A 23,915-nucleotide genomic window follows, 5' to 3' on the forward strand; every position below is an offset into this window, starting at 1 on the left:
TTACATCAAAGGGGACTTTTTGATGAGTAATGTGACAACTGTAGGGAGGGGGCGGAAATGGGGGATGATGCCAATAATTAAGGAGCCAGATGATGGCTCATTATGGTAAATGGAGCTAGAGTGGAGAGCGATGGTTAAATGAGATAGCATAGCATGGGGACATGGAAAGAGATGGGGCGGTTTGTAGACTGGACTCCATCAGTAAGTTCAAATGTGGTGGTATGCTGCAGATAGGCAAAGAACTGGGGGAAAGATAGAAGATGGAAAGGTCTGTGGACAGATGCAATTGTGGAGTAAAAAAGAGTAGCAAGACACTTTAGTTAAAGAAATGAGAAAACAGGGCTGTCTCGAGCATTGTGCTGGTCATAATAAATCATCAGTTAACACGTAAGCGACCAGGACTAACCTGGTATTCTGGCATCATCACAAGCCTGGAGTTCTACACAGAGTACTGTAAGGCCCCCACGTTCCAACTGAGCATGGGAATTTACAAACTTCTCATGAGCTTTCCACCTGTTTCATAATGAGGGACTGATAGCTGGGAGGGCCCATGTCTTGGTCAGCCTAACCCTTGGAACAGATGTCCAGTGTGTGTAGGAGAGGGGATAGGAGTGGGCAAACATTCAGTGCTCATGGGGAGGAGCTAATTTGAGCTTTCTGCATCCCACTGCTCAGTGCTTACGTACCTTTTAAAAACCTCCAGGTAGATCATGCTTTAAACTTTTGCTAAGCAGTTACCAGACTGCTTGTTTTACATTTCAGCTCTGCCTAAAGGTTAACAGGAAAGTTGAATGCCTGAGCCTTTCTTTCACTGACGCAAGACAAGGGAATTACTATTCCAAAAGTCTCCTTGAAGGAGCTTGCAGCACAGACAGAAGCAACAGAAATCAGCCCAGCCTTGTCACTGGTAGATAGAGACCATCTGGGAGAAAGCACACAGGGAACTAGCTGGACATGAAATTGTCTTCCCATTTCCAACTGGAGCAGTTGCTTAGTTGCTGAAACCCCCTGGCTGGACCATGCAATTGCGGAGGTAAGGAACACACAAAGCAATACATAGGGGTTATCTGTGTCTGCTGCCAACAAAACAAAATGTTCAGAGAAATACATTATCTTCCATTACAGTATGCAGTCTTGTTATAGCTGTGTTGCTCCCAGGATATTAGAGAGACAAGGTAGGTGAAGAAATATCTTTTATTGAACCAACTTCTGTTGGCAAGAGAGAGAAGTTTTCAAGCTTACACAGAGCTCTTCCTCAGCTCTTCTTCAGGTCACCTGAAGAAGAGCTCTGTGTAAGCTTGCCAGCTTGTCTCTCTCACCAACAGAAATTGGTCCAATAAAAGATATTACCTCAACCCCCTTAGCTCAGAAAAATACCAGTCCGTTCTTAAAAATCTCTGCAGACCCTGCTCTGTTGGTTAATCTGTTGCTTGTTTGTGCCATTTAGTCCAGGCATTTAGTTGCAGCATCAGGAGCAACAAGGGGGTAGAGTAAATTCTGCTCTATATAAAAATTTAATGTCTGGCAGAATTACTCCAGTGACAAAGCAGAGCTAATACTGAGCACTTAGCAACTCATCCAACCAACCTTGCAGCTGTTTCTTATAGCTTGGACGTTGTGGAATCTGCCAGTGACTCTGCCTGTGAATTCTTGTCTGGTCCGGATCACATTTTTTGTTTGTAGAGGAAGTGCATAGAGTGGAAAGTGATGGCACAGAGAGGCTCCCTCTCCAGCATCAGAACAAAAAGCTGAATTCCAGAATATTAGCAACTCAAGAAAGTTACTGCTCACCAACCCACTGAACCACGCAAATAAACCAATGAGACCACACTGCAAGGAGAAGAAAAGTATCCATAGCTCAGGGCTTGAGAGGAAGGAAGGCCCTGTCATTAAGGCACTGGACAGACACCCAGGAAAGCTGGGTTCAATTCCTTGCTTTATAGGCTTCCTGTGATGCTTTGTGAAAGTCAGACTCTCTGGGTAAAACCCTCGCCCAGTTAAGTCAATGGTGGAACTCCCATTGACTTCAATGGAGCCAGAATCTCTTTGTGCCTCAATTCCCCTTCTGGACAAGTAATACTTCCTTTCTCCCAGACATTGTCTGGCTTGTCAATTTAGATTGTAAGCTCTTCATCACAAGGACTTTCGCTGTGTGTATGTACAATGCTTAGCAGAGCAGAGTCCCTCGCTCAGCTCAGCCCTCTAGATTCTACTGCAATACATATAATAATACTTTTCTCTTTTAATCAGTAGATCTGATAGTACTTTACAAAGGAGGGCAATATCAGTATCCCCATTTGTAAAAGGGGGAAACTGAGGCACAGAGCAGTGACTTGCACAAGGTCAGCTAGCAAGCCTGTAGCAAAGCTAGGAATAGAACCAAAGACTTCCTAGATCCCAGGCCTGTGTTCTGTCAACTAGACCACACTGCCTCTCCTTGGTAAGTCCCTACACAATGGTGGAGATTTTTCTGACAGTCTGCATAGCAGCTCAGACAAATGAAACAGATGCTGATATATACTTTCTCAAGGCAAAGAAAGCTAATTTAAATAATAATTAAAGGTTTCTAAAAAGTAGTAATTATAATTTCTCTCTCCAACAAAGTCCTGTATGGCTGATCTCATGGTACTAATGGAGCTTGGAGCACAAGGTGGAGGGATACAAAAAATAGTTCTAGTAAAAATAAATTAGGAACTCTTTGAAACATGTAACATAGTTTTTCTGTAATATATGTGCCACAGATCAAATACATAATGGTGTGATGTGATACAGCTTTTTGGCACTCATGTGGGATGACATGCTTAATTCATCCATGGTTTTGGCATGAGTCAGCAACATGATCATCCAAGTCAGGCTGATGAAATCTTTAAATCCCACTATGTCCTTACGCATTCTGTACATATAACCATTTTAAAATATGTGACTACATTGTGCTACTACTTTGAGACATCAGTCAAGATGCCATAAGTGGTTGGACATATGGAGATGAAAGGAACTGGCATGAATGTATAAATAGTAGGTCTGTCAAGTGATTAAAAAACTTAATTGCATGATTAATCGCGCTGTTAAACAATAGAATACCATTTATTATAAAGTGCACACTTTATATTTATTTTTGATTGCAAATATTTGCACTGCAAAAAACAAAAAATTGTATTTTTCAATTCACCTCATACAAGTACTGTAGTGAAATCTCTTTATCATGAAAGTTGAACTTACAAATGTAGAATTATGTACAAAAAAACTGCATTCAAAAATAAAACAATGTAAAACTTTAGAGCCTACAAGTCCACTCAGTCCTACTTCTTGGCCAGCCAATCACTCAGACAAACAAGGTTGGTTACAATTTTCAGGAGATAATGCTGCCTGCTTCTTGTTTACAATGTCACCAGGCATTTGCATGGCACTGTTGTAGCTGGCTCTGCAAGATATTTACGTGCCAGATGCACCAAAGATTCATATGTCCCTTAATGCTTCAACCACCATTCCAGAGGACATGCTTCCATGCTGATGATGGGTTCTGCTTGATAATGATCCAAAGCAGGGTGGACTGACACATTTTCATTTTCATTATCTGAGTCAGATGCCACCAGCAGAAGGTTGATTTTCTTTTCTGGTGGTTTGGGTTCTGTAGTTTCTGCATCAGAGTGTTGCTCTTTTAAGACTTCTAAAAAGCATGTTTCACACCTCGTCCCTCTCAGATTTTGGATGGTACTTCAGATTCTTAAACTTTGGGTCGAGTGCTGTAGCTATTTTTAGAAATCTCACATCGGTACCTTCTTTGCATTCTGTCATATCTGCTGTGAAAGTGCTCTGAAAATGAACGTATGCTGGTCATCATCCAAGACTGCTATAACATGAAATATATGGCAGAATGTGGGTAAAACAGAGCAGGAGACATACAGTTCTCCCCCCAAGAAGTACAGTCACAAATTTAATTGATGCGTTTTTTTTTTTAAACGAGCATCATCAGTATGGAAGCATGTCCTCTGGAATGGTGGCCGAAGCATGAAGAGGCAAACGAATGTTTAGCATATCTGGCATGTAAATACCTTGCAATAGTACCTTGTACCTTGTACAATAGTACCTTGTACCTTGTACAATAGGTACCTTGCAATAGTACCTTGTACCTTGTACAATAGTACCTTGTACCTTGTACCTTGTACAATAGTACCTTGTACCTTGTACCTTGCAATAGCAGCTACAGAAGTGATATGCAAATGCCTGTTCTCACTTTCAGATGACATTGTAAATAAGAAGCAGACAGCAGTATCTCCCATCAATGTAAACAAACTTGTTTGTCTTAGCAATTGGCAGAATAAGAAGTAGGACTGAGTGGACTTGTAGGCTCTAAAGTTTTCCACTGGTTTTTTTTTTGAGTGCAGTTATGTAACCAAAAAAATTCTGCATTTGTAAGTTACACTTTCATGATAAAGAGATTGCACTACAGTACTTGTATGAGGTGAATTGAAAAATTCTATTTCTTTTGTTTATCATTTTTACAGTGCATATATTTGTAATCAAAAATAATAATATAAAGCGAGCACGGTGAACTTTGTATTCTGTGTTGTAATTGAAATCAATATTGAAAATGTAGAAAAACATCCAAAAATATTTAATAAATTTCAATTGGTATTCTATTGTTATAAGTGTGATTAATAGCGATTAATTTTTTTTATCACAATTAATTTTTTGGGGTTAATCATGTGAGTTAAGTGCAGTTGACAGCCTTGAGGACATGGCTACATTGGAAACTTCAAAGCGCTGTCGAGGGAACGCTCCCATGGCAGCTCTTTGAAGTGCGAGTGTGGTCGCGCGCCAACGCTGGGAGAGAGCTTTCCCAGTGCTCCTGGTAATCCACCTCCACGAGGGGATTAGCTCCCAGCGCTCGGAGCCTGTTTACACTAGTGGTTTAAAGCGCTCTGACTTGCTGCGCTCAGAGGGGTGAAGCAAGTTAGAGCGCTATAAAATGTAAGTGTAGACATACCCTAATAAATAAATAAAAATTCAACCGGATGACTTTGGAAGTTTTTAGAAAGTCCAGAACAAACTTACAAATAGATTAACTCATTTTACTCCAATTGAAATAAAAAAGCAGCAAAAGCCATTTTTAAACAGATTCATCCCAATGGCATTTGTTACATTTCCAGAATATGACCAAATTGAAAAATACAAGTTCTAAAGGCAGCTGCTTTTCATTTCAACATTCATCAAGGTTGTGAGAATGAGTGTCAAATTCCCCAGATAACAAGCTGTGTCACCGCCCAGATTTTGATTGCTTTGACAGATTAGTTCAAACAGGTAAGATCCTCTCTCTGTGCAAAGTTAAATATCTGAGAATAGTCAGCATCTTCCATCGTATATGTGATTACACTCAGAATAAAACAGAACAAAATAAAAACAAAGTGAAGTTAGGGTTATATAATCTGGTCAAGACTGGCTGTTATTCAGACGTCACTAAAAAAAAAAGAAGCAGCAACATCTGAAGAACAAATCTCTGCATGAATCAGTGATCTTGGCTAAATATTTCAGAATCTAAGATAGGTAGAGATTCCACAAAACAAAACAATAAAAAAGGGGGTGGGAAAGAGGATTACAATTCATGTCACATCTCACAGAGAATTTTTAAATGAGGGGTGTGGTGGGAAGAAAACATTTAATTATAATAAATATTTAAAGCTTTAGGTATACAGAAACCAACAGTAACTATGGCAACGTGGTCACTCCAGTAAGGCTAATACAGATTACTTCCAGGGCAGTAGCCTTGCTTGTGTTCAGGAAGCAGAGATAATGTTTGCTCAAAGCAATTCCTAAATTAAGGAAAATTCCTTAGGCAGTAGCTGTCTTGCACACTTTGTTTATGACTTCAGACTGTAAGTATTTCATGATTTGCTTAACATACATGCTATTGCCTCAGAATAGCATGCAGATGCTGTTTGCATGCATACAGACGCGCACACACACATCAGGTCAACCCTCCAGTCATGCCAACTCCTGCACTGACTGGGTTTGGTAGAGCAGGCCCAAAGGCATGCTTGATGGTCATGTCAAGCCTCAACTGACACAGACATTCAACTATTTGTGAAATCTCTTCATATCTTTATGCAAATATTAACAGCTAGCAGCATTGCTGCCGGTTATCACTCAGTCTCAGAATATGACAGTTCATGCTAGGTCACCCTAATCTTCCTTGCTCTCTCTCTCTCTCTTCTAGTAGTCTCACAAACTAGGAACTTCCCGGTTCTAGTCTTGGGCTGGCTTCATTTTTTAATCTCTATTTTTGATGTGCTTTCCAACCTTTGCCATCCATCTTGAAGTTACCTTTACCCACTGCATGGCAGTGTTCTAGTCCAGCCCTGGACTGGGAGTCAGGAGATCTGGGTTCTGCCACGGACTTGTTGTGTGACCAGAGGTAAATCACTAAAAGCCAGATTCTGATTCCTTTACACATGCAGAATAGCACTTGACTTCAGTAGGGTCATATGTAAAGTGCTGCTCAGGGTCAGTAAGGGAATCAGAATCTAGCCGAAAGGGCTTGTCTACATTGGGGATTTTTGCACTACACCAGTGTATTTATACTGGTGAAATCCCCTCCTTTAGACACACTGCACCAGGGTAGAAAGTATGCTGGTACAAGATGTGTAATACAGAAGCCAGTTGCAGTGCACAACAGCAACTTTATTGGTTCTACACATTTATGAACGTTACATATTCTTTTGTGCTAGTAGATGGCACACTTTTAACGATCTATACAGACACAGCTATATCTCCATGCCTTTTTTATTCTGGTGCAGTAAATTTACAAGGGTTTGCACTTGTGCAGCTATGTCAGTGTAGCTACACTTGTGCAAAACAAAACAAAAAACACACCCCAAAGCACAGACAAGCTCTAAATCTCTCTGTGCTTTAGGTTCCTTATCTGCAAAATGCAGATGATAATATTTGCCTGCCTCACAGACATGTTGAGAGGCTTACTTAAGGTTTCTTAAACTATTTGAGATGTTCAGATGAAAAGTTCTATATAACTGCAAAGTGCTGTGGTTGTCAGCTCTCTCCTTACCCCCCTGCCGTTTCTAGGGACATTGGAAGCTGGGGGAATGGAGTCAAGAGCCAATACAGAGAAAACAGACTAATTTTTCTTCTCTCCTCTCCTGATAGCCGCTACAACAAGACCTAACTCAAGGTAAACTCACCCAGTGAAAAGCATGTCTAAACTAGGAATTTGCACCAGTGGCTAAAATCCCAGAGTAGACAAGACCTTAGGATTCCTTCTACCCTTCTCCTAGTGAAAGAGTGGAAACTTCCCAGTCCTTCTCCAGCCAGCCAGAACACTAGAGGAGGGGGAGGTGACACGCTCCTTTGAGTGCAGCACTTACTACTTATTTGGGAGGCAATAATTGCTGCATTATATGAATTGGACACTAGACCATGCTATCATAAGCATGGGAGAAAGCAATATTGGTAGACCAAAGAGGGGGACTTTCCTCATAAGCAGCGTGAAGCTGCACTTCCCTGAAACAATCTGGGATATTGACTCCACTTCACTCTAAAGCCTTCTCTACATTAAGGAGCTTTTCAAAATACTCCTACCTTGGAGAACCTCAACTCAGCATCACCAGTGTTAGCAACTTTGGCAGCTCCAGAACAGACCACGCTCTGGCTTTCGTAGCCAGTTTCAGCTCCGTGTCAATTAACACTGCTCAGAGAAGGTTTAACTAGCACACTGCTGAAAAGGAGTCAGAAATCCATCTGCACGAGGGCTCCCAATGCCACTGGAGCAGAATCAATGGGTTAGCAACACTGGGGATAGTTTGACACAATTCTCCAACGTAGCCATGATTAAAAGCAATTTGACAGTGGCCAAGTTCACTGTAAGCATGTTCCACTGTGTAGTCCTGCGTTTTTATCTTCCCACTGATGCCCAGCTGGACATAATCCTACTGCAAACTCTTTACAAAGAGGGCCTTTTTGCCTCCTAGGCAAACTGTTTGGCTGGAGGTGATTTGGACTGTGTTCACACCTCAGTTGAAGTCTCCTGAATTATATATTCCCTTGTGCTTTCTAGAAGGATACCCATAAGCAGACCAATGTCAGTGTCTTTTAAAAGCATGAAGGTTCCCAAGATATTTCCTTTAATATTAAAAAAAAAAAACTATATCAGAAAAAACTGGGAGGGTTTCACCAGCCTGATCTCTCACAGTTATCACTATAGCCTCTCAGAACATTACAGTAACAGAAGGATAGAGCAGCCTCACCTGGTCCAGTAATACAAGTCTCTACCACCAAAGGAGAATCTACAGGTGATTTTTCACTTGTCGTTAGCAGTACAGTGTGTATGACACACAGTTGAACAGTTCCTTCCAGTAGTTGACAGAGGTACCCACACACACTTCATTACAGCTTGTTAAGGGTCACTGTCTATTGAGTTTGGTTTTACAAAAGGTAGATCGTGCCAAACCAACCTGATCTCCTTCTTTGAGAGAGTAACAGATTTTTTAGATAAAGGAAACGCAGTGGATCTAATTTACTTAGATTTTAGTAAGGCGTTTGATACTGTGCCACATGGGGAATTATTAGTTAAATTGGATAAGATGGGCATCAATAGGAAAATTGAAAGGTGGATAGGGAATTGGTTAAAGGGGAGACTACAACGGGTCCTACTGAAAGGTGAACTGTCAAGTTGGAGGGAGGTTACCAGTGGAGTTCCTCAAGGATCAGTTTTGGGACCAATCTTATTTAATCTTTTTATTACTGACCTGGGCACAAAAAGTGGGAGTGTGCTAATAAAGTTTGCAGATGATACAAAGCTGGGAGGTATTGCTAATTTAGAGAAGGACAGGGATACCCTACAGGAGGATCTGGATGACCTTGTAAACTGGAGTAATAGGAATAGGATGAAATTTAATAGTGAGAAGTGTAAGGTCATGCATTTAGGGATTAATAACAAGAATTTTAGTTATAAGCTAGGGACGCATCAACTAGAAGTAACGGAGGAGGAAAAGGACCTTGGAGTATTGGTTGATCATAGGATGACTATGAGCTGCCAATGTGATATAGCTGTGAAAAAAGCTAATGTCATCTTGGGATGCATCAGGAGAGGTATTTCCAGTAGGGATAAGGAGGTTTTAGTACCATTATATAAGGCACTGGTGAGACCTCACCTGGAATACTGTGTGCAGTTCTGGTCTCCCATGTTTAAGAAGGATGAATTCAAACTGGAACAGGTACAGAGAAGGGCTACTGGGATGATCCGAGGAATGGAAAACTTGTCTTATGAAAGGAGACTCAGGGAGCTTGGCTTGTTTAGCCTAACTAAAAGAAGGTTGAGGGGAGATATGATTGCTCTCTATAAATATATCAGAGGGATAAATACCAGAGAGGGAGAGGAATTATTTAAACTCAGTACCAATGTGGACACAAGAACAAATGGATATAAACTGGCCACTAGGAAATTTAGATTAGAAATTAGACGAAGGTTTCTAACCATCAGAGGAGTGAAGTTTTGGAATAGCCTTCCGAGGGAAGTAGTGGGGGCAAAAGATCTATCTTGCTTTAAGATTAAACTCGATAAGTTTATGGAGGAGATGGTATGATGGGATAACATGGTTTTGGTAATTAAATATTCATGGTAAATAGGCCCAATGGCCTGTGATGGGTTTTTAGATGGGGTAAGATCCAAGTTACCCGGGAAAGAATTTTCTGTAGTATCTGGCTGATGAATCTTGCCCATATGCTCAGGGTTTAGCTGATCGCCATATTTGGGGTCGGGAAGGAATTTTCCTCCAGGGCAGATTGGAAGGCCCTGGAGGTTTTTCGCCTTCCTCTGTAGCATGGGGCACGGGTCACTTGCTGGAGGATTCTCTGCTCCTTGAGGTCTTCAAACTACAATTTGAGGACTTCAATAGCACAGATATAGGTGTGAGGTCTTTTTTAGGAGTGGTGGGTGAAATTCTGTGGCCTGCATTGTGCAGGAGGTCAGACTAGATGATCATAATGGTCCCTTCTGGCCTAAATATCTATGAATCTATGAATCTATGAATCTATATGCAAAACCAAGGTTAGGTTTGCAGGTCAAAATGACTGTTGATATTGTACATGCTGCTTAAGTGCTTCTGAGAAATCTCATGTTTATTGTTTCCTGTTAAAGATTATGTTTATTGTCTCATGTTTATTGTTTCCCTTTTATTTTCCTGGGGTGGTTACAAAGACCATGCTGTCAAACTCAGGCTCTCATTACTCGGATACAACCTTATGTTTAAAATTACTGCTTGTACCTATAGCTTATTCTCCAAGGAAATGGATCCAAATTCTAATTGCACGGAGGCTGGAGAAACCAAGTAAATAACAAAAAGGTGATTAAAAGTATAGTTCTTTAGCATGGAAACACCCCAGACCAATTCCTATCTCTGCTGTCAAGGTAAACAAGCAGAATGGAATATCTACAGCTGCTCTTAAGCAAGGTAGAGAGGAAAGCTGCTTTCCCAGGCTCTTTGGAAAGTATATATCCTGTGCATTCACCATCTGCATATTAATATCCAAGGTTTGCCCTGGAAATCCAAGTAGCTACTCAAGACCCATCCACAAAGAGGTTGGAGTGATCCCCCACTGCACTGTTGAACCCCCAGAGCCAGCATTTCTGCATCACAGCGCTGAAGGAGCATACCGTAAAAAAGAGAGCTAGTTCCCTAATTCCCCATTCTTGCCCTGAAAATAGTTAGCCACCCAGATGGTCACTCTCTCTTCTCTCTCCCTTGGTCCGTTCTCTCTTGTTGTCTGTCTCTTTCTGGCTCTCTTGCTTGCCAGGGGATGGAATATTTTAGCATTCCTGGGACAGACAGCTCTGCCCCAGGCAATGCACCGGATTCTGCTCTCAGTTATACTAGTGCAACTTCACTGATTTCAGTGAAGTCACACCAAGGTGAGGGCAGAATTCGGCCCAATGTCTTACACAGTTGTGTGTCTTGACAGGGGACCTTTACCCTTTCCCAGCAGATCCATTCAGGCCTTTGTTCCCCTTCAGTTTTACTCATTTCTAGGCTGATTTCCAAACACTCAAACTTTGCCCGTTCATGGGCTGGATTTGCAGCTTGAAAGGAGCCCAAGGGATACACATCATACAATGAAGCATATTTCAAGGCTCATCTTTAAGAGGAAGGTACAGCTTGTGGAGACTACAGCTCCTACCATGCAGTGACCCATCTTGATCCAAACAGCAAGGTCTCTTTTTTACATTCCAAACTAGGATCTCACCTTGAGTACTTCACCCAGAATGGGTAGGGGGCCACAGCTCATATTTCCAGTGAAGATGCAAACACAGATTTTAAAATATTCCCAACTCTCAGCTCAGCCAGTTGGAAGTGCACTGGTTGGAGGAATCTACCTTTTCATTTCCTGGATAGAATAGTAGAGTTTTTTGCCTTCTGTGACAGGGGTGGGCAAACTATAGACCGGAAGCCACGGCATAGTCCTGCTTCAGCTCCTACGCACTCCAATGGGAGCTCCAAGGGCGGTGCCTGTGGATGGGGCAGTGTGCAGAGCTGCCTGGCTGCGCCTCCGCGTAGGAGCTGGAGAAGGGATATGCCACTGCCTCCGGGAGCCACTTGAGGTATGCGCTGCTCTGAGCCTGCACCCTTGAGCCTCTCCCCATGCTCCAACCCCCTGCCCCAGCCCTGATCGCCCTCCCACCCTCCAAACCCCTCAATCCCAGCCCAGAGCACTCTCCTGCACCCCAAACCCCTCATCCCCAGCCCCACCCCAGAGCCCACATCCCCAGCCGGAGCCCTTACCCCCTTCTGCACCCCAACCCCAATTTTGTAAGCATTCATGGCCCACCATACAATTTCTATTCCCAGATGTGGCCCTCGGGCCAAAAAGTTTGCCCACCCCTGTTCTATGAAGTGGGTTGAGAGAAAGACCTCTGGGATGTCAAAGTTGGCATACTTCTTCACCCTTAGCCTCTATTCTTCCCATCATGGCCAACTTAGATCCAGTCTGAGACTGGTTAGGATTAACTCTGGAGGCCCTGAACCTCACTCCAACACGGGCCAGAGGGAGCATCACAAAGCAAAACAAGCTGCTGCTTGTCTTGCATTGAGGTTGCAAAGGTGCTGTTTATTAGGTCTGCAGGCATGTCATATCTGTTCATTTCCCAGCTATCAGATCCTGGGTAGAACACAGGCCATCAGCATCTAAGGTCTCCTCCTCAGTATTTTTCCTTGCTGTGGCAAGGAGATTTCAGTTAACTATAGCTGTTTTCTCTGCCGGGGGATGAGTTTACTGTCTGCCCCAAGCTGGGGTTTTTATCTCCCTGGCCTTATAACATCCCCCACAGAAAAAACTTATTTCTATATCCACCTTGAAAACACTGCATTTTGCCTTCAGAGCAGGAATGTTTGCTATCACTCTCTTTTCCTCAAGATGGTTATACTCAAGGCCAGGAGGTAGTGCTTGTGCATTAGGCTTGCTGAACAACATAGTTCAACGCTTGCTTAGGTCACAAGTTAAAAGACTTTGATAAGTTTGATCCAAATGGGGAGGATTCCAGAAAAAAACACCATACGGTTTACTAGTACAATTGGCAGTCTCTGTTCTATGGAGGCCAGCACTGAATTAATGAGAAAAGGATGATATACTGGCTTTCACATGTGTATACATCACTGCACTCTCTTTGGTAGCACATCAGATCTGCTCAAGTGTTTGTAATTGTCTCTCTCTAGCGGCTAACAGCCTATAAAAAGGCTACAAGCCCACTCCCAGTGACAGCTAATCTATTTTAGGCCTTTATAATGCACCCATTATTATGGTATCTAGGCACCAGTGGAACCTAGACAATGCAGATAGTCTTTCAGCTCAGCTGATTAAAAATCCATGTTTTCAACACAAATGCCTCAAGTTGTTTTCTCTGTGCTGTGTGTTTGTGGTTTAGCTGATAACTGTATTATCCCCAGGCGTGTCACCATAGACTTACACTACTTATCTAAAATCAGGACAGCGAGGAGCATGTTAGCAGTATTGGGGAAGACTACACAACACCTGCCAGCCTATCTCTGCTTCTGGCCCTGCAGTCAGTCCTTTACTTTCATCAATCTCACATTAAAATTGTAAGCCATGGATGGACTATTTGCAGATCATAAGGATTTTGAGCAGTCCAAATTGATAGTCTTCATTTCAACTGCATTTAGAAACAATAGCTCCTTAGAGCCCACATATTGTCTTTATCATCCTGTCAGGTAACTTTAAGTACATAAATAAACATTCAAACAATGTCTCTTAACTCCCATTAGGTTGAAGTTATGAATCTGACGCCACCAGCCACTGCAGAGGGCGCAGCTGTCGCGAAAGAGGTGAGCAGTCTGAGAATGCTTTTGGATCCTTGCATCTCCAGACTTCAGTGGTGTCTCCTGTTAGCTAGGAGGTGGTGGCCTGTCCTGGCTGATCTTGGATGTCTCCAGCCATCCATTCCTTTGTCACCTCATAAATGGACTTTAGCAATGAGTTCTGTCTGAGGCTGCTCTGGAAGGACTCTCTGAAGATGCAGCTAATCCAGAATGCAGTGGTCCACCTGCTTAGAAGGGATGCCTGATATGAGTATGATACCTGTGCTCCACATACTGTTCTGCCTTCCCATTCGATTCAAGGTGTGGGTTTGAACCTATAAAGACGTAAGGGGTTTGGACCTGACTACCTCAGAAGCCTGCCTCTCTCCTCTTTTCACTTTTACAAAGGCTTAGATACTTTTACTGGTGGTCCCTATCTGTTTGCTCTTGAGGACTCAAGGAAGAGTGTGTTAGTGGAAGGTCAACAGCAACGGGACCCACTCCTGGGGGTCCATTAAAGCACAAGTTTGTTACCTTCCCAAGAAGGGTGCATCTAAGGCAAATCTGCTCTCATCTTCCCTTCTATGTTTACACATCAAGGCCTTTTTTTATATTCAGTACACCCACAAGACACAAAGATGAGTACATTTATACATTAAATACATAATTTCATTATTTAGTCCCATCCAGCTTATACAGTCTACCATCCAATCTCTCCATAACTTGCCTCTGAGCCCACTGAATCGTGTTTCTTCACTGATTTTTCTTGTGGCTTTATTGTAGGGAAAATCTCACCAGAAAAGACGATCTGTTCAAAAAGTGCCCCAACTGAGTGCTTCCTTCGGAGTCTAGGCATGCATTTGTTTGGCTTGGTTGGGTTTCTTTATCCAACCTTGGAGCTGGAGAGAGATATAGTGACTCTTCTGGTATTATTTACCTTAATAATTTCAACCCATCTGAAGGCTTGCAGGTTGAGTACTTATTTCTCATTTGCTCTTGTTTTCCTGTGGACATCGCCTCCTTTTCAGTAGCTGCTGTGACAATTCTGTGAGGGCTTTATAATTTAAGAGAGCAGTTGGCATGCCTTTTGCTGTCAGTAGCCATTGTAAATTTGACCTGAGAAGGCTGTCTTGTGGCAGAACCATGCCACATGGTCAGATTTCTTGCACACTCCAAACACCTTGAGAGACTTAAACAAAGGAAACAGAAAAGCAAAAATAGTTGTGCCTTAAGCTTTATGAGAAATACCACTGCTATTTGCATTGGTCGATGCCCCTATTGCAGCATGATATATAATAACTCTGCTCACCCAATGGGAAGTATTAATTGAGATGCTTGGTCACTGGTGTGTGGGGGAGCAGAGCGGATTTTATCAGCGAGGGGGAGTAAGGAATTAGATCACAGTATTTGTCACCAAGCAAGCAGGATTCATCTTCCAAGACATAGGTGTGTATGTGTGTAGGAGGGGGCAGTCATATGAAACGAACAGGTGGAGAAGATTGTAAGCATACACTGAGAAGTGGAGTCCCAGAAATTTAAGTACTGTATGCCTCATCCTGCCAAGGTAGCTTCCCCCTCATCACTAAGAGGCCATTTTCTCAACGGGCCTCTGCCACCCCAAAATGTATGGGCACATCCATTTTGCACGTGCAAGAGTGGCAAAGCAGCTAATCCTACTCCTATCAAAGTCAGTAGAAAGTGATCCATAATTAGTGCAAATGACGTGAACAGCTCAGCCGCTGAATGTGCAATGACCGTAGAGGCACACAGATATATGGTGTTCATGCAATACTCATGGTTAAGGTGTGAACATGTCTCCCTCTAGTGGCTGAACTTTTACAGTCTCCTACACATAGGAGTTCTCCTTTAGCTCAAGTAGTAGGGGCCTGTGGTATTCACTGTGACCCTTCCAGATTTGGTGAGTCCCTGTCAAGTACTGCACTGACATGCTGTGTGCAACCACAGTTTGCTACATTTGCATGTGCAAAACAGATGAACCTGCAAGTCTGGCAGACATGAGTTAGCCCTCTGATGACATGGCCTATAAAATCCAACAGAGCAGAAAGATAACAGTGGCACCCCAAACCAGTATTCCTTTACAAAATATGTTTACTGCTTCATAATCAAATGGGATCTTCCATTACAATGATTTTGCTTCTGTACTATTGGCACAAACGGAAATGTGCAGAAAGCGTTTGTTTCTATTTAAAGAATACTAAAGGAAATTGGTTTCTAGCACATAATATCAGTTTGGGTTAAAAATATGTGATATCCCGATAAAAGCCATCCAAGATAGTTAGATCCAATGGGCAATTATAGACATTGAAGAAGGCAATTTCATGTAACTGGTTTCTAAAGGGAGGAGGAGAAAGCAACACAGAGCTCACGCCACATAGTTCTGTCTGAAATCTAACACAATTAGTGGAGTAGGGTTCAGTTACTGAAGACAAAGAAATCAGTAGAAAATTGAATTGCTGCAAAAATTAGTATCTTGCTGTCATCTTTGTTCTTAGCACATAGTTGCTGTTGCAACAGACCAAAACAAACAAACAAACAACTTGCAGTAGAGTAGGAGGAGCTCACTGTTCCTTTAACCAGGCCACTTTAATCATTTCTGAATGACTATTTATGGGCAATTGATCAGATGTAGCAATATCATTGACTGCAGATGTTGAGCCCAATCCTGCAAAGTAGGAAGCAAATCATGAAAAGAACTAAATACCCTTAATTCCCCCTTTGTATAGGAGAATATTCGATCATCTGTGGAATATATATTACAGAACTAAATAATCTGATGTAAGGAGTGACCTATTTCTGCAAGCTGCTAAGCACCCTCAACTCCCACTGTGTCTAGGAGGATGTTCCATTATCTATGAGATATGGATAAGCAATTTTGTTTTGTATATGTAGATAGTGAGCCTGATCCTGCCAGGTGCTCCTGTCCCTCGATTCCTATTTACATCCCCAGGCACTCTCCACCTTGCAGAGTCAGGGACTTATCTGCATATGCAAATTACGATTGTTTTGCACTGAACATCCTATAAATAAAGGCACATTCTCCTCCAGCTTTCTTTACCAGCAATGAAGATGCAGCAGGATGGGCCAGAGGAGACAGCATGGGAATGGAAGCCTGAGGATTCTGGCACTAATTTAGGAAAGCATCCCTATTCAGGACAGCATGTGCTTAACTTTGAAGCATGTGCTTAAGTCCCACTGAAGTCAGAGAAAGTCTTAAAAACATCAGGAGGACTTACAGTGCTTTCCTGAATCGGGTCCAAACCCAGTGCTTTGCAGCACACGTGCGGGCAAGTCACTTAACCATCCTGTCTCAGTTTCCCTGACGGGAAAATGGGGATAATGGTACTAACCATATTTAAGTGCTTTGAGATCCACAAGTGGCAACTATGACTGGGTCATATTCTGGTCTTTACGCAGGCTAAACTCCCATCAATTTCAATGGGAGCTTGGTCTGCATAAGCACAGGGTAAGAACTTAAGGATGTATCCTATTATTATTACTGTAGTGAGCTGGCAAAGGATGTATCCTATTATTATTACTGTAGTGAGCTGGCAAGTGTGTAATGTGTGCTACTGGCCTCTTCCACGGGAGAGAATCAAAACTACTCAAATGCTTCTCTGACATTACACTCTTGCAATTCTCCTTACACTCAAGTGGCAGGGGCCAGGGCTTTGGAAGCAGGCCTATTGCCACCACAAAACTCCAAAACTGCCGTGGCTTGCAGCAAAGAAACAATAATGAGCTACTCAGTAGCCACAGATTTGTTACCTTATTCACACATTTTCACCATTGCACTTTTTCTCATTTGGTTACATTGCATAGAAATTAGAGATGATAAAGACCTACTACATCTATTCCATTCTTGGCAAGTGCAGGGTTCTTTTCAACAGTCTGTTCTCCAGTTCTGTCTCTCCTCGCTTCTAAATATCTCAAGTGATGGGGCTTCCACTCCTTTACTTGTGAGACTGTTTTACAATTGAACAGATCTTCACCAGCAGGAAGTTTTCTTGGATCCAATTTACATTTTCCTTCCCTTCATTTTGCCCCAGTACTCCTAGTTCTAAGCCCCTTGAACCACCCCAAACATTAAATGCCAAATAATAGCTATAGAAAAAGCGTTGATAAGACTTAGAAACTGGGTCTGATTTTGGCAAGGTGCCAGGGGTCCTTGGGGCCCCATTGACTCCCGTGGAAATTAGGGAGTGCACCGCATGCTGCGGGAAGCATTGAACCTCTCAACAGAAGAGACCCAAAATGCACTGCATCACTAGTCCTTGCAATGGCCCAGAATCAATTGTGTGCATTCTAATAATCTTTCCTGCTTTTATAAAAGCCACATGTTCCTAGAAAGCTTTCCAAGTTGTCAGATGAAACCTGCTTTCACCCTGGTTTTCATCTCTTGGTGAAATTATCCTTTCTGGTACATTTGAGCCTGATGACTTTCAAGCACCTGCAACCAAACCCAGCTGTTGGGGGCGGGGAACGTAGTGCAATCTGGCTGCAGACCTCAGGATGGCCTCTGAATCCCTTGGAAGGCCTCTGTCCCTTTTGTCTACCAGTAAGTCCTTGCAACCCACCCCCCTGCTCCCCTCATTGCTAGGCATCTCCAGGCGAGGGAGAGGAAAGTACAAAAAAAGAAAGCCTGGGAAACTGTGACTTCACTGTTTTTAAACGCACAAAGCTCTATTGTTCCAGGGGTTCAGCGATTCCTTTTAGTAGGCCACAGTGTACCCTTTGCTCAGTTCTGCCAAAGAGACGCACACAAACTGAAGGGAAGCTACACGCGGGGGTCTTCTTTGGAGTGACAGCAGCTGAAGAAGAAAAGGGGGCCGAATGGAAGACACGCTTTTCAATGAGAATTTAGTTCGCTCATTAGAGCCAAATGAAGCCAGTGAAAGGGGCCTTCTCATGGCAAAATCCAGAGGCTTCAGCCACATTCACAACTTAATTGTAAATTCCAGCACGACAATGTCATTTCCTGAAACACAAAGTGGAAACTTTTCTCTCTCCCCCCGGTGAAATAGGTCTGTCTTGGAAGCCCTCCCTCCCTTTCACACACACCCCCCTTACCCTTCAGAGTTCCTACAACAGGCAGGGGCAGATGTTCACTGCTCTTTGGAGTGGCTGGTCACTTAGGGTTTTTTTCCCTCCTTTGTTCTTGTTACATTTTGCCTCTGTTAAAGTAAAAGAGACTCTGTTCTCCTCACAGTTCTGTGCACTGCTCATAGCAGCAAATTTGTGACACTGGGGTTGGAGGGTGATGGGACAGAGTGACTAGGTTAAACTAGGATCTAGTGAACGGGAAAAATGGGATCAAAGGAGCCTGCCAGACATTTCAGTGTCCCCCCTCCCCACTCCCCCGCCCTGCAGCCCCTCGAGGAAGTGGGATAAGCACAATTGCACTCACATCACTAAAATTATACAGGTACGTATAAATAACACCTATGGCCTCACTTCTTCCTACGCCCTCTCCCTGTGCTCCACCCAAACTTCATTCCAGACCGCTCCTTTGTCTCTCCACTTTCTTTTGTCTCTGAACAGTCTCCCAGGCAGCAGTGACCAAGCACCGTCAAAGCTCTCCTGGAAAGTAGGATGGAGATTTTTACAGCAGTGCAGAGTTTGTGGGCTAAAATCCATTAACGTTAATTATCCTAAGAGGCAGGCAACTATTTTCCTGTTCCCATTACAAATAAGATAACTGAGAGGCCGCACAAGGTGACTTCTGGGAGACCCTGGGTCCAACCTGATAAGTAAGATTCAAGGCCCTTCAGAACAAAGATGCCAGATCTAGGTGAAGGAGTTATTCTCTCTGTTCCCCGGAGTCCCAGTCCCCAACATTTTGCTTCTGCCTACCAAACAGTTGGGAAGTCCACTGGCAAAGAGTGTGCCACATCCCCCCCCTAGCGGCTGGTCCACATAGATCATAATAGTTACTCCTTTAACTCTACAGGTTTCTTTTGTTGATATGAAGGTGCATAGTTTAAACCCTCCTGTTGATCCATGTGAGGGTTCTTTTTGATGGCCCTTGATCAAATTTGTTTTTCCGGGAGAGTAGGGAGGGGTTTAAATCGTATATTTAATTCAAACAGTGAGAAGAACCATCCTTAACAAGAGGTTTTATCATGACTAGTCATATAATCTGTCAATTGCTGAATGAGACACAACTGAACAAAGGTGTTCCACATTTCAGCCATCTGTCACACATTGCATTTGATCATGGCAAACACTGCTAGGTTTGAAGGTATCCAAAAGAATTTGGCAAACTGGATGGGGTAGATGGAGGGGTATTGGCCATATGTATAGCAGGAAATTGTAGCACACACAAGTATAGCTTATAAAACGGCTCAACCTAAATAATCAAAACTGGTTTCATATCAGATCAACAACTGCGTGAGTGTTTTGCACACAAAGGGCCTGATTTATCCATGGCTCTGCATTTTACATAGTCATTGACATCAATGAGCAAAGTGGATGTAAAACACTACCAGATAAGGAAAGTAGCATTTGACACTCACTTTGCACTGATGGAAATGACTAAACAAGGTACAGGGAAACAGAGAATCTGACCCACATGTTTCTACTGCTACAAATCTAAGCACTGTTGTTGATTATAGCACATGAAATTTGACCAGCACAGTAGGTAGCCTACCTGGAGGAATAAGCTTTTGAGGACTAAGGAAAGGCTTGAAATTGCTGAGTTATTCATTAATGTTTCATACTGTGGATTACATGTGATTAGATTTCCATAATAATAAAATTGCAACACGGCCAGTTTTCAGCTGCACCCCAGCATTACTGCCTCACTGTTTAATTTTCCAGGCATTAGTTTCTTCACTAGCTCAGTTGAATGTGAAGTAGTGATTATCCCACACAATTCCAGCTTGTGTTACGGTAGGACCAGTCTAAAAAGGAGAATATACTGTCCATTTAGGGCTCACAGAAGAGGTTTGTTACATAGGCAAACTAGGAAGTGTCTTGATCCCAAAGGCCCTGTGTTGCAAAAAAACCAATTGTTAAATGTTTTGTTATCCAAAATATTCACTACCACAAGGGCTTAGACCATTGGCAAGTATGGAAAAGCTGGCCCTCTGGACAAACTAGACGGTGTCATGTATATTTTTACAAATAGGGGTGAGCAGAAAAGTAGCAGTGAAAGATTAAAACACTTTAAATTCTTATTAATCATGTTTATTATGGCAGTGCCTAAGGGCCAGCCAAGACTGCGGCCCCACCATGCTAGGAACGGTACAGACACAGCGTAGCAGTCAGTGCCTGCCCCAAAGAACTTACATATAAACAGACAAGACAGACACAAGGTAGGGGAACGGGTAGAACACACAAGTGGAATGAACAATGTGATGGCAGCAAAAAATGTCATGTTAGTTCCATGATTATAGAGATGGAATTAGTTGGGAGGGGGATCAGCTAAATGGAAAGATAAGTGAAGGGAAAGGAAATTTTGAAGGGAAGAGTGGAGAGGGGAACAGGGCTGGGAGAAGAGGGTAGGAGGGGCAGGTGTGGAGTGAGGCCGGGATTAAGAGACTGCGAGGTAAAGGGGGGGAAAAGGGCTGGAGCAAACAGCCAACCAGCGCAGGTCTGATTGACCATCCATATGGAAGTTTGTAGTGAAATGCAAAACTCAACTAATACAGGGCCTGGTACACACCCGTGTTACACCAGTGTACAACTGGAGTGACTGTTGGCCTCAGTGGGGTTACACCAGTATGAAATTGGAGTAACATAGGTGTATACCAGGTTGTTGGTTTTGCATTTGACTATTAATTCTCAAATGAGTCCAATCTACCATATTTTACAAATTTTTCTACTTGGAAATGGGCCCTTTTTGGAGAAAGCCAGACCCATTTTGAGAAAAAGGCATCAAAAAATCTTGCTTATAAATATGGAGTTGCGAATGTTTTCAAGGCAAAAATAAGCAGTCTGTCAAATTTTGCAGAATTTGGAGGAGGTGGGAAATTGTCCTAAGCTTAAAGGCAAAGATTTTTATGCAAAACTTCAAATTCACTAACTACACCCTTAATCCATAAAAATAAATAATAGTGTTACTTTTACATTTATATACAGCCTTCACGCAAACAAGCAAATCTAGCTACCACTAAAGTATCACACCTACTCTGGCACAACATGGCAAGTACAGGATAGAGAGACCCTCAATAGACCTAGACCCTTAACATTGTCTATCCACAGGTTCTCCTTATAACTATATGGAATTAAAGCTGTTCTTTTGACTGAATAAGGCAGCTGCTTCCAAAAACAAAATGCAGGCAGATTATAGACAGAAATTGCTCAAGTGATACATTTAATAATGATGGCTGGATCCACGCAGCCCTTATGGAAGTGGTGGGACCCTATCTCCCTAGTACCCATCCGTGCGCATGGGGAAACAGAGAATCAATGAGAGTCCAAAGACCACTTTGGACAGGTCACAGTATACTCTTTAACCTTCTGGTACCTCTGGGCATCCCTCATTTACAGCGAGCCAGGGTGCTGACCTCCCTGCCAGTATGGAGGAGGGGTCATGTTATTAACTGAGAGAGCATTGTATCCTAGTGAATGCTGCACCCACTCTGATAAGGAAATTCTGAGTACACACCCATATAATATTCTAATGAATCTGTCTAGGTTCGAAGTGGCCATCACTGAGAAACTGGCGCACATGGAGCTGGTCCAGATGAACGGTACTTACTGGTGTGTGACTGCCCAGAACCACTCCATTGAGCTAAATGGAAAGCCCTGCCCCTCAAGGCATCCATCCGCATGCATGACAGTTCCTCGAAGGGCGACCCTGACTGTTGACGGGACGAGGCTCCACCGTACTCCGCCAATGACGGGTAACCTAACATGGGATCCGGAATGGCACTACGGCAGTAAGTATCTAGAGGAGGGTCTACAGGCCCTGCAGGCAAAGATCGAGGAGTTGGTGACCGAGGCCCAGAGGTGTATTGGGGAAGGCTGTACACCCTGATAGGGGAATGTGGACCAGGACAATGTGAAGTACTCAAAGGCGTGGAACCAGGCAGTGGAGGTTAAAGCGATGATCATGGGCAATGCCATCTCAGGTGATAAGGTCCCCTGGGGATGGATCTGAGTGCTATTTTGTCAAGTTATGTGGGGAGTGTCTATTCTAACATTCCTGATAGTATTGGTGCTTTACCAGCGACTCTGAAATAAATTGGGTACATTTAAATTGGTATATTTGACCTGGCGGGTTAGGTAACTCTAGGGTCAAGAGGAGGGACTGAAGGGTTAAAATTCATTGCTGATGTAATAACCTGGTATATGGATTTGTGTACAGGCCCAAAGTCCAGAGTTTGGTCAAGAGGTCAGAGGCCTAGCAATAGCTAAGAGCAAGCAGAATAACCAAAGATAACCTTGCTTTTGCTAAAATATGCCTGGTGATCAAAACACCAGATGCTGGGGGCAATAATTGTGTCTTATTCAAAGTTGCAAATAGAACAAAGAAGCCCTGTTTCTGTTGTGTCAGTTTCTTCTGTAGGGAGATGTTCTTCCCACATCCAACCTTGAGTTTATGAAAGGTTCAAGCATGTCAGTATAAGATATGGACTCCTCCCACCTCCCTTTCCCAGGGACCAATGCCTGCCTTAAAACACAGATGAACAACTTGAAAGACAATCTTTATTGCCATTATCTTTATTGCCATTATCACTGTTTCTTTGCTTTTACCCCTAGATATGTATCTGTTGAACAATCAAAGGAGCTACTTCATTCCTATGGACCCCAAATCAGAATTCAATATATATATTTTATACTAATACATTTATTAAAGTACTAATTAAATGTTAATTTGTCAACTTGAGACCATGGGCGGAAACATTATGTAACCCTTGGCTACTGTGCTATCATGTCTTGCAGCTAAACCTATCCAGGGGTGTGGGACTGCCTACCCCATCACTTTCCCCCGCCCATGGAAGATCCATATATTCCATTGTAAATCAATTGATTGACAGCGTCTCTGATCCTAATAAGCGAGGTGACACTCCGTCAACGCTGTACGTAATAAACTCCTGTGCTTGACCTCTATACAGTGTGGACTTATGTCCTTCAAATAATAACCGGTCCTTGGGTGTGACCATGTTTCCTTCATGCTTTTCCACTGGTTCTGGATGGCAATGACAGTGGTTGATGAAGAATTGATCTATAAAGCAGAATCTGTGTCAGCTTTGGGAATGTCTGCCTGTTTCCTATCCACACCCTTCCTCATTCTGGGTCAGCATCTGTAAAAGTGGATTGGAAAAAATATATAGGGGCAATTGTGAGAAGGAACATAGTAAAAGGCCAAGGAGAATCCAGAATCACAACAACCAGGCAACACCAAACCGTGTAGCATAACGTTCTTTCAGTGATAGTAGCAGTGGAGTCTTACAATGACAAGTTCAACCTCTTTTTTAGGCCAGCTTTACGGGTTGGATGGAAAACCCAATGAATTCTATGGATCTTCTTGCAGATTTCAATCAGCTCTTAACCAGCCTCAGCGTGCACTGGGAAAATTTTCATCAAGGCCTAACATGCTCCCTCAAGCCCACAAGTGTTGGGCACAGCTGG

At 42.9% G+C, this 23,915-nt stretch overlaps 1 long non-coding RNA gene across 1 annotated transcript in view; it reads left to right on the top strand.

The window, feature by feature from the left end:
• The window catches only part of LOC142072860 (uncharacterized), a 28,987-nt gene extending 5,594 nt beyond the window's left edge, over window positions 1-23,393 (top strand). The window contains exons 2-4 of the long non-coding RNA XR_012669465.1: window positions 13,284-13,343; window positions 21,975-22,219; window positions 23,043-23,393. This is a non-coding gene — a long non-coding RNA (uncharacterized LOC142072860). The remainder of the gene's footprint in view (window positions 1-13,283; window positions 13,344-21,974; window positions 22,220-23,042) is intronic.
• Window positions 23,394-23,915: the final 522 nt, after the last annotated feature.

The sequence above is a fragment of the Caretta caretta genome, chromosome 7 (genome assembly GCF_965140235.1).
Source record: "Caretta caretta isolate rCarCar2 chromosome 7, rCarCar1.hap1, whole genome shotgun sequence".
Taxonomy (NCBI): domain Eukaryota; kingdom Metazoa; phylum Chordata; order Testudines; family Cheloniidae; genus Caretta; species Caretta caretta.